This window comes from Erinaceus europaeus, chromosome 12 (assembly GCF_950295315.1).
Source record: "Erinaceus europaeus chromosome 12, mEriEur2.1, whole genome shotgun sequence".
NCBI lineage: Eukaryota > Metazoa > Chordata > Mammalia > Eulipotyphla > Erinaceidae > Erinaceus > Erinaceus europaeus.
The window spans coordinates 69,534,924-69,548,967 of NC_080173.1; the positions used below are offsets into that span (position 1 = coordinate 69,534,924).

The 14,044-nt window shown below is 41.8% G+C and overlaps 1 protein-coding gene and 1 long non-coding RNA gene across 2 annotated transcripts in view; both read left to right on the forward strand.

Annotated features, from left to right (window-relative positions):
* Positions 1-14,044, forward strand: part of LOC103108121 (C-C motif chemokine 15-like) — a 290,207-nt gene that overhangs the window by 245,267 nt on the left and 30,896 nt on the right. The window lies entirely within an intron of this gene.
* Positions 6,758-14,044, forward strand: part of LOC132541738 (uncharacterized) — a 29,075-nt gene continuing 21,788 nt past the window's right edge. Inside the window, exons 1-3 of the long non-coding RNA XR_009552835.1 lie at positions 6,758-6,863; positions 9,782-9,864; positions 11,014-11,131. This is a non-coding gene — a long non-coding RNA (uncharacterized LOC132541738). The remainder of the gene's footprint in view (positions 6,864-9,781; positions 9,865-11,013; positions 11,132-14,044) is intronic.

Sequence of the window (14,044 nt, forward strand, 5' to 3'; positions counted from 1 at the left end):
TCCAGCTAACTAGGAGAGCATCCTCACAGGTGGACAGGGGCAAGGTGATTCAAACTCCTTGGTGCTAACACTGCAGCCCAGAACCCCTTGCCTGCCTATTATGGAGATAGTTTTACCTTGGCCCTCTGTTCCCAGGCTTCCTCAATACCATACGAGTCCATCAACCTTTCTGTCTTTTTCAGCTGTCACCCTCTCTGGACCTAAGTGAGTTCACATTATGCTGGAGACAAAGATCACTTGAGTGAAAACAGAATACTCAGCATGAGGATTTGACTGTCTACACTATCAGTTCAGAGAGAGAGATGGAAGTTAATTTCTATTTTCCAGGAGTTGAGTTCGAATTCACTGGTTAACTCACGAGCAGCATACTTCTATTTGCTTCCAAAACTGCAGCTAACTTTATCTTCATATTACTTATTCCCAAGAACCACATTGTTTTCATGATACAGAAGATTCCCCCCCCCTTCTCTCAATCAACTTCAGTATGTTCACTTTGCTGTGAATGCAGACAAGTTCTACCTACTTGCCACCTCTCCCTCTTCCTTCTACATCTCTACTCAGGTATTCTCAGGGTGTATCAGCAAATATGTGGTTTATCCTCTAACAGATCCCTCTCTCCACTGTCACTGGTCATCTCCATCAGGAACAACATAGTGGATTCTCCTGGGGGCCTCTACAGGACCTTGCCTTCAATGTGGATCAACAATGGTAGGGACTGCCCCATTCTCCAAAGCGGGGTTGGGTCAACATACTCTGCCACTCAAGGAAGATGGGTCCTGCAATGAGCACAGCCTAGGTTGTTTCTAGTTATGACCACAGAATGCAAGCTCAGACCTACAGGGATGCAGAGGTTACATAGGTTCCTGCACTGAAGATGGGCCCCAGATCAAATCAGTGGGGCTTACAGTTAATAGTATTTATATACTTTTCCCATAATTGGGAGCTACTCTCTTCCCTTATACAACTTTCTACTCTTATTTCCAACTCTGACGCCATCTCTCCAGACAATACCTTTGGTCCACCTGGATGTTATCTGCTGGGCTCAGGCAAAAATTAGTAAAGTCATGGGCTTCTTGGAATATAGGATTGGCTATAAAAAATATAGCATTGGCTTTTTACAAAATGGAGACCCCAAATCTCATCTGCTCTATTCTTGCCTTTAGGTGTTCTGCTTTATATCTTAATGCTTTTTCAGCCACCAAGTTGCAGATGCTAACAAGACAAGTTGCAGATGCCTACCTGACTTCCCTGGGCAGACAATCTCACCAATATGTCCTGGAACCTCATTTCTCCAGAGCCTTGCCCCACTAAGGAAAGGTAGAGACAGGCTGGGAGTATAGATTGACCTGCCAATACCCATGCCCAGTGGAGAAGCAATTACAGGAGCCAGACCTTCCACCTTGTGCACTCTGTGATGATTCTGGGTTCATAATCTGTGATGATCTGGGTTCATAATCCTATAAAGAATAGGAATGCTTTCAAGGGAGGGGGTGGGATATAGAACTCTGGTGTGGGAATTGTGTGGAGTTGTACCTCTCTTATCCTATAGTCTTATCAATATTTTTATTTTATAAATTCAAAACCCTAAACATAAATAAATAACTTTTTAAAAAAGATATATATGTGTTCTATGTAGAATCTAATCAGAGATGCTTCCTTACGTCTCTGATGACATGGGTTGCTACAAATATTTCCCTTGGCATTCTCTTTTGCCGCCATAATACTCCCTGCCCTGGGTGATGATTTTTCTTCTCTCCTCCCTAGTTTCCTGCTTCAGTGGACTTGAGGGATGGAGATAGGCAGAGAGTAGTCCTGCCATTTCCAGAAAATAATCTGACCTCAGAGGACTACATAGCATAGTATTTTGTTTTAGTTTCTTTTTTCTTTTTTAATGGGGCAACAAACATTTTTACATTTTGAAAAAAAATTTGTAAAGGGGGGGGCAGTCAGAAAATAGCTTACCCAGTATATTATATATTTCACCATATGTGGAAAAACCCCGGCTTTAGCCCCTAGTCACCACATGGGGACACCATACAAAACAGGAAGTTTCACAAGTGGCAGAGCAGTACTATCATGTTTCTTTTTGTCTCTCTGTATCTATCTTTCTCCGACTCTGCCTCGTTCCCTCTATCTGGAAAAATAAAATAAAAAAGAATGCACTGGGCTTGAAGTCCCAACAAAGCCTCAGTGAAGCTTTAGTGACAAAACAATTTTTTATATATATATAAAAGAGACCAAATCACCACTTTTTTATATTTGATGTCTGGAATTGAATCAGGACCCTCAAGAATGCACAACATGTGCTCTACCCACTGAATTACTTCCCTGGTCCTGAAATGACAGATGTTTGCAACATAATACATCACAGTCAATTACTAAGAAAATTACAGAAGACAAAGAGGAATGCCATTGCCTAATGCTGGGGGGAAAAAAGAGAGTATTACTCATAAGATTATACCAGAATTCTACAATTTAGAAAAACCACAGCTACTTCTCCAATTTTAGAAAAGATATATACAACTCATATAAGCATTAGCATTCTTCACATAGAAATAGCATATAAATAAATTCTATGTATACTACAGATTTAAGTGTATTTAACACTCTAATTTTGCTTTAAAAGAAAGAAAGTTATGATCCTAATTGTGGATCGGGAGTGACTCCTAACAATATGAAGTGAACTGACCTAGCTAGTAGATGAGGCTTGTTTATTTTTTATGGATAAATATATAAGATCTGGGGAGGTCGTATAATGAAATTTGACTATAATAATATTTACATGACCTTGTATTTTTATCAAAACTCATCAAACTATACACTTAAAAATGGTCAGTTTTATCTGTAACTAGACTGTTTCAGTAGATTTGATCTCTTTCTTACACATACACATAAGAAGGCCACAAGTGAGCAAAATAAACTTAACTCCCAAAAGTTACCTTTTTAAAAATTTTTATTTTATTGATTATATATGAGAAAGAGAGTTTCACATAAGATAGCAAAAAAGAGAGATTCAAGCCAGAGCACCACTCTATGGCACTGCAGGCCGGGTGTGGGGGGGAGTCAGATAGGAAACTCAGGCAAGCAAGCCTGATGTTTCCCCAATTGTGCTGTTTATCCAGCCACAGAATTCTAACTTGTAATAGAATTACAACTTAACTACAACTTAATTAATTAATTACAACTCCATGAAGGCCCAGACACAAAGTAAGTCTTCACTAATCTGCCATCTCTTCCCTACAATTCTTCACCAAGAGCATTACTAGCACACTAGTCATAAATGATGTGTGGGACTCTACCAATCTCAAAACAGCTACAATCAAAAGCCAAGGTCAGAAAAGATGAAAATAAATCATTCTAAGTTCTCCAAGTTTTCAGCTTCTGAATCTTAAAGGCATGCTAGGAAATCTAAGACAAATTCATCCAAGGCACTATAAGCTTTCAAGTATTTAAGGTAGTAAGAAAAGCTGAAACCATTCTGGAATATGCTCTCCATTTCAGAAGTTCTGAAGTCAGACACAGGAGTGCAATGATTCTGGTACATTCAACACTTTCACACATTATAAGACAGCTACTTTCCAAAATCTATGATTGAAGCAAAGAGGCAAAGAGAAGAATCCTGAGAAGTAGCACCATAAAGAGGAATTACCAAGATTCATGTGAACAAATAAGCTATAAATTAAAAAGATTCTCTGTGATTTAGAAAGCTGGTAGCACAAAAAGAGCTGGAGACGTTTTTCAATGCTTAGATATCAAGTTCTTTTAAAGGGAAAGTACGGCACCTGCCCTCAGAACATTTAAGAAGCTGTGCAGAATGAAGCAAACTAACGGTGCAACAGCACAGATCCAGCTGAAGTGAAACCAGACTGAATCAGTCCCATATGCAGCAGCCTGAAAAGAAGACATGCCATCTAGGCTGTGCTCTGTGCTTCAGACTGTGTGGGTTTTCTACTCAAAAATGTCAAACAAAATTTAAAAATTATGAGGCATATAAAATAATGAGATTTCTTGTGATCAAGAGAAGAAATAGTCACTGCAAGCAGAAACAGATGGCCCAGGTGTTGAAATTATCAAATGGAAATTTCTTTCTTTCTTTCTTTCTTTCTTTCTTTTTTTTTTTTTTTCTTTTAACCAGAGCACTGCTCAGCTCTGGTTTATGGCGGTGTGGGGGACTGAACCTGGGATTTGAGAACCTCAGGTATTAAAGTCTCTTTGCATAATCATTATGCTATACCACCACCCACAAATGGAAACTTTTTTTAAGTATAAAAGAACATTTTTTTAATTGGTAGAAGGGATGGAGATGTCATTCACTCACCTTTTCCCCTTCAGTCATGCAGGAGAGTTCAATGACTTGCAAGTAAACTGACTTTCAGCAGACATCATAAGCAATATTGATTATAAATACTTAGTTGTGAGATGGAAAAAATAAATAAGGATTTTCTTCTTTTCTCTTCATCTCTCTCCCCTACCCTTCCCTCCAAACTCTATTAAATATTGCATTTGAGAAGTCATTAACATTAGAAAAAAATATGGCACAACTGATATGCATACACTGCTACTGGGGCTTGTCACTTTGGAAAATCCTGTCGTCATCCTATATAGTAGAGGTATGCATAGCAAAAGGCCTAGAACCACCACTCCTAAAACATGCACAAGAGTACGTAGCAGTCTTTTAGTATTAGCAAAAATAACAATGGGCTGCCACCTGGGAGGTAGCTTAGTGGTAGACCACAAAACTTATGTGAGTAAGACCCTAGGTTGAATCCTTGGGACTACCAGAGAGATGTTCTGTTCTTTCTCCCTCTTGAAATAAGTAAATCAAAATGTTTAAAAATGAAAGAGGGGGAATGAGAAATACATCATAGTGTGTTCATACAATGAAGTGTCACCCCGAGTGAAAGCAAATATACTACAGCTACACACAGGAATACAGATGAATCTCACAAGCATGTGTTGAGAGAGATAAAAATGCTATGGAAGATATTTATTTGTATTTTTTTAAATTCTCAATCTGTATTCTATGTCTACTCAATTTGAATTAAAATAATTATCAAACTGTAAAAAACAGTACAGCCCTATTCTGTTTAATCATACATGCATACAATACATGTAATTATTAAATGTAGAAAAATGAGGGGCCGGTGGTGGTACACCTGGTTGAGTGCACATATTACAGTACTCAGGGAAACGGGTTTGAGGCCCCAGTCCCCAGCTGCAGAGGGAAAGCTTCACAAGTGGTGAGGCGGTGCTGCAGGTATCTCTCTGTCGCCTCTCTCTATCTCCCCCTTCCTCTCAATTTTTGGCTGTCTCTCTAAAAAAAAAAAATTAAAAAAAAGAAAGAAAAATGACTTGGAAATTACACATCAAAACATTAGCAGTAATATCAGTATTAGTGGTAAGCAATAACTTCTTCCTCTTTTGATTTTCCCTCTTTTTAAAAAAGATTTATTTATTTATTATTATTATTAGTGGTAGTAGTAGTACTGCCTCCAGGGTTATTGCTGGGGCTTGGTGCTGGCACTATGAATCTACTACTCCTGTAGACCATTTTTCCCATTTTTTTAATTGGATAGGACAGAGATAAGTTGAGCGAGGAGGGGGAGACAAAGAGGCGGAGAGAAAGATAGACACCTGAAGACCTGCTTCACCACCCATGAAGCCATGAAGCGATCCCCCCTGCAGATGGGGAGCCAGGAGCTCGAACTGGAATCCTTGAACCTGTCCTTGCACTTCATACTGTGTTTGCTTAACCTGGTGCACTACAGCCCAGCCCCCCAAATTTATTTATTTATGATAGAGGGTGAGAGACAGAGAAAAGGAGAGACAGTTGCAGCACTGCTTCACCACTTGTGAAGCTTTCTGCCTGCAGGTGAGGATGGGGGGTTTGAACCTGGGTCTTATGCATGGTAACATGTAATCTCTACAGGGTATATCACCACACAGACCCCTTCTGTTTTTAAAAAAGTTCTATAAAAAGCACACACCTTTTTTTTCTTTTTAAGTATTTTAAATTGTGGATCAAGGAGATAGTGTGTTCTCAAGAAGATAGGATGTTCTCTCATAACTGAGGACCCAGAGATCCCAGATTTAATCCCCAGTACCACCATACTACAGAGCTAAGAAAAGCTCCGGTCACTCTCGCATGAAAAATAAAGAAATTGGGAGATAGCATAATAGTTACGCAAAAGACATTCAAGTCTGAGGCGCCAAGATCCCAGATTCAATCCCCACAACACCATAAACCAGAACTGAGCAGTGATCTGGTGAGAAATAGAAATAAATTTAAAAAATAATCTCGAAAACAAACAAACAAACAAAGGCAAAACCTTTGTTGTCACTTTAAAAAGGAAGTGGTGACGACAAGTCAGCATGAGTACAGTTAGGGTAAGTCAGGCTGGGTGAACCCCACTTCCTTCTTTAGCAGCAGCCAACATCTAAGGAAGAGAAGACTGGAAAGAGCAATAGCCAAAGGATATGGTCTTTAGCCTTTGACAAAAGCACCCTGAGATAATCAGGGAAAACAATGGAATTTAGAAAACTAATACACAATCTGTTTATTGTGGGCCAGCATCATTGTTATATGTACCAGTATGAAAAATTAAAAAAAAAAACTTTACCAAAAATATTTGAGCCTTACTCTCCCTCCTCCACTCCAGTTCTTGTCCTTTAAATACAGGAAGTTGAGTCAGTAAATTAAGACTGAAGCTCCGGGAAGAGGGTGCATATTGCTTACAAAAGTATGGAAGACAGATGACTCAATGTCACTTGTCACTTAGATTTGAGAGTCCAGGAGTCCAGAGACCCCAGTCAGCAGTCCCTCCATGCATGATCCCCACACTTGATTTTCTGATAACCCAGGAGTAAAGAGCCACCTTTCACACTCTCCCTTCTGTGCATACATAGTAGCTCACTGTTGTCAAGGAAGAGAATGATGACTACCAGTTGTCCTCTCTCCCTCCCTCTCTCTTTCTTCTTCTTCTTCTTTTTTTTTTTTTTTTTTTTTTTTACCAGCGCACTGATCAGCTCTGGCTTATGGTGGTGTTGCAGGGGAGTGAACATATATAAGCCTCCCAGTGCCTCATGGGATAATGAGGTCCTGCCTAGCCCGAATCACCCAGCCATTTACGTTGGAGACTTTAATAGTCATCACCAAGACTGGGGATATTCCTCCACTCGTGCTGACAGCTCTATCTTAGCCAACTGGGCTTCAGCGAATGACCTCTCCCTATTATACGATCCCAAACAGCCAGGCTCTTTTCACAGTGCTAGATGGAATAAAGACTCGTCACCCGACCTGTGCTGGATTAGCACAGTCAACGGCCAAGCATTTCCCGCTATGAGACAAGTTCTCAAGGACTTCCCGCACAGTCATCACCGCCCAGCTATCATCCACATTGGTCTCCAGCTCCCATTGATTCTGTGCTCGGAGAAACTAAGATGGAACTTTCGGAAAGCAAACTGGCATCTATTCAGTGATCTTACCAGCAAATCTATTCCTGTAATTCCAATTAACTCTATCCCCTCTGAAGATTCCTACAGGCGCTTCCGCCAAGCCATCTTCAAAGCAGCTTCCCAAGCTATTCCTTGTGGGAGACGTGCTAACTATACACCTTGTCTTGATGCTGAATGCGAGCAACTACTAAAGCAGTATGATGAGTCAGGCGACCCAGATGTGGCTGACCATCTCATTGCCTCCCTGGATGCAGCACTCTAAGCCCGCTGGCAACAACTCACGGAAAGTCTGAACTTCACCCACTCAAGTAGGAAGGCCTGGAAGCTTCTTCATAGTCTGGGTGCCAGTAGCCAACCCCCTCCCGTCTCCCATCCTCCCGTATCTCCAAACTCAGTGGCCAGTCACCTAACTCAAGTTGAATGTGCTAAGATCGACCCAGTCTGGAAAAGAGAAATTTCCCATGAGTGGTCATCCCACTTCCATTTATCTTGTCCATCTCCAAAACTCTTTCCCTTTATACTGTCTGAACTGGAAGATGCTTTGAAGAGGGTTAAACCGGGAACGGCTGCTGGCTATGATAACATCACCCCAGAACTCATTCTTAACTTGGGCCCCGCGGCAAAGAAGTGGTTCACTACATTCCTGTCCCACATCTTGGAATCTGAATCTATGCCCAAAATTTGGCATCGTGCAAAGATAATAGCAGTTTTGAAACCAAAGAAAGACCCAACACTGGCCGCCAGCTATAGACCAATTTCTCTCCTCTCCGTGTGTTACAAACTCCTTGAGAGGCTGCTTCTGTCACGAATATCTCCTCTTACAGAGAAATTCCTATCACCCGCCCAAGCCGGTTTCCGCCCAGGAAGATCTACCTGCGAACAAGTCCTGGCCCTCTCAACTTACATTGAAAATGGATTCCAGAAGAATTTAAAGACGGGTGCTGTCTTTGTTGATCTCACAGCAGCCTATGACACGGTCTGGCACCGTGGTCTCCTAGTTGAGATCTTAAGATGCCTGCCTCCATGGGTGGCCAACACTATATCGTTTCTTCTCCAAAACAGAAGATTCCGGGTGCATCTGGGTGACAAGTCTAGCAGATGGAGACTTGTCTCAAGCGGCCTCCCCCAGGACTCTGTTCTGGCTCCTACGCTATTTAATATTTACATCAATGACCTCCCAGAAACTTCTTCAGGGAAGTTCATCTACGCCGATGACATCTGCTGTGCAACTCAGGCATCAAAGTTCGACATCCTCGAGGAAACACTCACAAAAGACATGTTTCTGATATCTGATTACTGTAAAAAATGGCGACTAATCCCTAGCACTGCAAAAATGGTATCATCTGTTTTCCATCTACACCATGCCTCGGCCTCGCGTGAGCTTAATGTGCAGCTTGGCGATACGAGAATCCGGCATGAAGCCCAGCCAGTCTATCTTGGCGTTACTCTCGATCGCACTCTGTCATTTCACGAACATCTCATAAAAACTGCAGCAAAGGTGGGCGCGAGGAATCACATCATTGCAAGACTGGCCAGCTCCTCATGGGGCGCGAGCGCTTCCACACTACGATCATCATCTCTGGCATTATGCTATTCCACTGCAGAATACTGTGCCCCAGTATGGTTCCGTAGCCCCCATGTCCACTTGGTCGATTCCAAATTATATTCTTCCATGAGGATAATTTCTGGAACCATCCATTCCATCCCAGTTCCATGGCTGCCAGTTCTTAGCAACATCGCCCTGCCAGATATTCGTCGGGATGCGGCATCATCTAAGTTCATTTCCCACATCTACGCTCAACCGGACCTGCCAATATACGCCGATATCTTCGCCCACCCTGTTCAACGCTTGACGTCTCGTCATCCAAACTGGTCTCCTACACCTACACTGAACTTCTCTGTTCCAGACTCTTGGAAACAGAGTTGGCAGTCAGCTGAGGTAAAGAACAAACACCTCATCCCAGAACCCTGCAAGCATCAACCCAGCTTTGACCTAGCACGTTATGATTGGGCCCTCCTCAATCGCTATCGAATAGGCCATGGCTGGTGCGCCGCTATGTTCCATCGTTGGGTAGCCAGAGATGACCCGAACTGCCCCTGTGGCTACAGACAGACTATGACCCACATAGTCAACGACTGCCACCTCTCCAGATTCAAAGGAGGTCTCATCATCAGGCTCAACCTGACGCTGTTGTCTGGCTACGGAAGAAGGGCAAACGCTAGAAGAAGTAGAAGGGGAGTGAACCTGGGACAACAGAGCCTCAGGCATGAGAGTCTTTTTGCATAACCAGTATGCTATCTACCCCCACCCTCTCTCTTACCTTAGGAGGAAAGAAGGAGAAGAGACATTGCTTTTGACTTTCAGGGAGAAAGCAAACAGCTTATACATTCTCCATCCACCTGGAGGAGGTAAGACTTGAATCTAACAGGGGGAAAAAGTACATGCTTTTTTTTTATTATTATCATTTCCCACAGAACACCACTCAGCTCTGGCTTATAGTGGTGCAGGAGATTGAATCTGAGACTTTGGAGCCTCAGACATGAGAATCTGTTGCATATCCATTATGCTATCTCCCCCACCCCAGAATACACGCATTTCTCTTCCTTGCTTTCTCTTAAAGCAGTTAACAGGAGTTCATACCAAGCCCATCTAGAATATTGCTACTAAGGGCCTAACTGAAATATAAGTCTCAGTTGCTTGCTTGGCTACTCACTGCTTTTCACAGTGCCTATGTGCATGCCATGGTGGTGAAACAAGATGCAAACTATTAAATGATCAGACACAAATGACCTGGACAATGTATCTCCTTTCTGACCTCTCTGGCTCTCACTGTCTACTCTGCAGTCACCTGCTCTTTCCTGTCCCTCAAATTCAGTTAAGCATTTCCACCTATGGGTCTTTGTCCTTGTTGTTTGTCCCCAGGACATAGCTCCCCTAATCTTTGTGAGTCTCTTCTCAAAAAGCTTGTCACTCCAAAGCTAACCTTATCATGGTGTTCCCATGTTGGGGACTTGAACCCATGTCATCATACATGGTAAAGGTGAGCTAGTTCCTGGTTCCCAGGTATGACTTTAAAAGTTTAATTAAGGGAATCGGGCAGTAGCGCATCGGGTTAAGCATACATGGTGCGAAGCACAAGGACCAGCATAAGGATCTCAGTTAGAGCCCCTGGCTCCCCATCTGCAGAGGAGTCGCTTCACAAGCAGTGAAGCAGGACTACAGGTGTCTTTCTCTCCCTCTCTCTGTCTTCCCCTCCTCTCTCCATTTCTCTCTGTCGTATCCAAAAATGACAACATCAATAAAAACAAAAATAATAACTACAACAACAATAAAAACAACAAGGGCAACAAAAGGGGAATAAATAAATAAATAAAACCTGAAAATAAATTCAATTATTATGGTGTTTGGAAGTGTTTGAAAAAAAGTTTATTTAAACCATTCAAAATTTCCACACATATCTCACAAGTGATGAATTACAGATCTAAAAGCAATGCCACCAACTATACTAGAAGCTCTCCTCCTTCTGTTAGAACTAAACTCCAAAAACTATTTTTCAGGGGCACTGGGCAGTGGCACAATGGGTTAAGTGCACATGGTGCGAAGCTCAAGGACCAGCTCAAGAATCCCAGTTCAAGCCCTCAGCTTCCCACCTGCAGGGGGGTCACTTCATAAGAGGTAAAGCAGGTCTGCAGGTGTCTGTCTAACTCTCCTCCTCTCTGTCTCCCCCTCCTCTCTTGATTTTTCTCTGTCTTATCTGACAGCAATAACAATAATACTAACAACAACAGTAATGATAGCAACAATAAAAAAACAAGTGCAACAAACTGAAAAAAATAGACTCCAGGAGCAGTGGATTCATAGTGCAGGCACAAAGCCCCACCAATAAACCTGGAGATTAAAAAAAAAAAGGGGGGCAGAGCCAAGATAGCGACTTGCTGCTGGCATGAGCTACAACAAGCAGTAGCTTGTGACCTAGGATTTGCTAGATAGGGTAGGATACTGAGCTGTCAGCAGGAGGGTGAATAAGGGGTCCTACATGTGACACCAAGGAGGGGTCCTATAGCTCATTCTTGGGTTAGAAAATGGAGGAAAAAGAAAGGAAATTTTTTATTATTTCTGAAGCTCACCCCTCCCCCCACCCCAGAACTAGACTGGACAGCTGCTCCTAGCAGGCTTCCCGCTGAGCTATTTTCTTTACCAAGATTCCTGGCTCACCAGGGGTGTCATTCCAATCCTTTCCCTTTTTGCTTTCCTTCTCTCTCTCTCTCTCTCTCTCTCTTTTTTTTTTTTTTTTTTTTGTCTAAGTGGCTGGAGCTCTATTTGAGTGACAAAATATCTGACTAATCAGAGCCTCACCCCTGCCTGGGAAAGACTACTTGAAGGGTTTTTTTTTTTTTTTTTTGGGGGGGGGAGTACTTCTTACAATTGGCTGCTTTTGCTCAGGCTGCCTGAGCCAATCTGGAGCCATCCACAAGGCAGACTGACTGCTAGGGTTTTTTACTCTATTCTATTTTATTATTACTATTATATATGTGTGCCCCTTTTCTCCCCTCCTTCTTCAGGTTGACCAAAATTAACTGTTATTGTTTTGTCCATTGCTAGGTGACTGGGTGTCCTGTCAATTGTGAGAGGAACTCGTTTCACTCTACCTCTTTCCTCCACTCTCCTCTCCTTTTTCCCTCCTCTTAGCTAATTCAGAAAAAAAAAAATCGTTCTTTTCACTGATCTTTTTTCCTTCTTGTTCTTGTCTTCTTTTCTCCCTTCCTCCTTCTTTTGTTTTCTGAATTCACTGATACTTGTTTGTGAATTATTTTGGGGAAGAAATCTGACTCAGAGTGGACTCTCTATGTGTTTCTCTCTTCTCTACTTCCTTTTCTCCTCTTGCTATCCATAGAATATTCAGTGGACAGTAGATTTGCATAATTGTCTATTCTTGCTTTCCCTTTTCTCCTTTTGCTTTCTTTTTCTTTTGGATTTGGTTGCTATTTTTTCCTTGGACTGGAAGTGTTGTTTAGCTAACTGGTGTTGGTTAAACTGCATCAATCCTTGCTTCAGTTACTATTGTTGTAATTTCTGAGGTTAGTGACTGCATTTGTCATAAAGGTATTTAGTATAGTGTGGCTTGTACTCAAAACACAACAAAGGAAGAATAACAGAACAGAAAAATAAAAAACACATCAATAAAAAAATAACTGTTAAATCAAGAGCAAATAAAACTTCTACCACAATGAATTAAGACAGTAGCCCAGAAGAAACTCCAAATCTGTCAGAAGTAACCATAGATAAGAAAAGTATGCATCCTCTCCACTATTCCAAGCTTTGGGTCCATGAGTGATCAACAATTTGTTTGGCTTCGTATGTTAACTCTCTTTTCAGTCACTAGGTTCCAGATGTCATCAGGATTCCAGCCAGGCTTCCCTGGACTGAAGACCCCACCAATGTGTCCTGGAGCTCCACTTCCCCAGAGACCCACACTACTAGGGAAAGAGAGAGGCAGACTGGGAACATGGACCGACCAGTGAATGCCCATGTTCAGTGGGGAAGCAATTACAGAAGCCAGACCTTCTACCTTCTGCAACCCACAATGACCCTGAGTCCATGCTCCCAGAGGGATAGAGAATGGGAAAGCTATCAGGGGAGGGGGTGGGATATGGAGATTGGGTGGTGGAAATTGTGTGGAGTTGTACCCCTCCTACCCTATGGTTTTGTTAATTAATCCTTTCTTAAATAAAAAAGAAAAAGAAAAAAGAAAAGTATGCAAACAATAGTAAACCTAATAATCACAGAAATGAAGACAACTATGGAGGAAAGAGCTATCAGAATTAGGGAAACACAGATGAGACCCTCAAGGAAAATACTAGCTACCTTGAGGTAATTAGAGAACTGAAAGCTGAGATAGCTGAACTAAAAGGTCAATTAGCAGAATAAGCTAATACTATAACAGAACTGAAGAAAGAAGCTGAGGGAAGGGAAAGTAGGCTAACAGAAACAGAAAACAGAATTAGCCAGACAGAGGATGAGCTAGAGAAAGCTAAGAGGTAAAAGAGCTCAAAAAGAGACTTAGAGACACTGAAAACAACAACAGAGACATATGGGATGATCTCAAAAGAACTAACATTCATATAATTGGCCTGCCAGAGGAAGAAAGAGAGGAAGGAGAAGTAAACATTCTACAGGAAATAATAAAAGAAAACTTCCCAGACCTAAACAACAGAAAGGACATTAAGATTCAAGATGCCCAGAGAATCCCAAACAGAATCAACCCAGACCTGAAGACACCAAGACATATTATAGTTACAATGAAAAGAAGTAAGGATAAAGAAAGGATCCTAAAGGCCGCAAGAGAAAAACAAAAAGTCACATACAGGGGAAAACCCATAAGATTATCAGCAGACTTCTCCACTCAAACTTTAAAAGCCATAAGAGAATGGCAAGATATCTATTGATCCCTGAATGAAAAAAGGGTTTCAACCAAGGATAATATATCCTGCTAGACTTTCATTCAAACTAGATGGAGGAATCAAAACCTTCTCACACAGACAACAGTTAAAGGAGGCAACCATCACCAACCCTGCCCTGAAAGAGGTT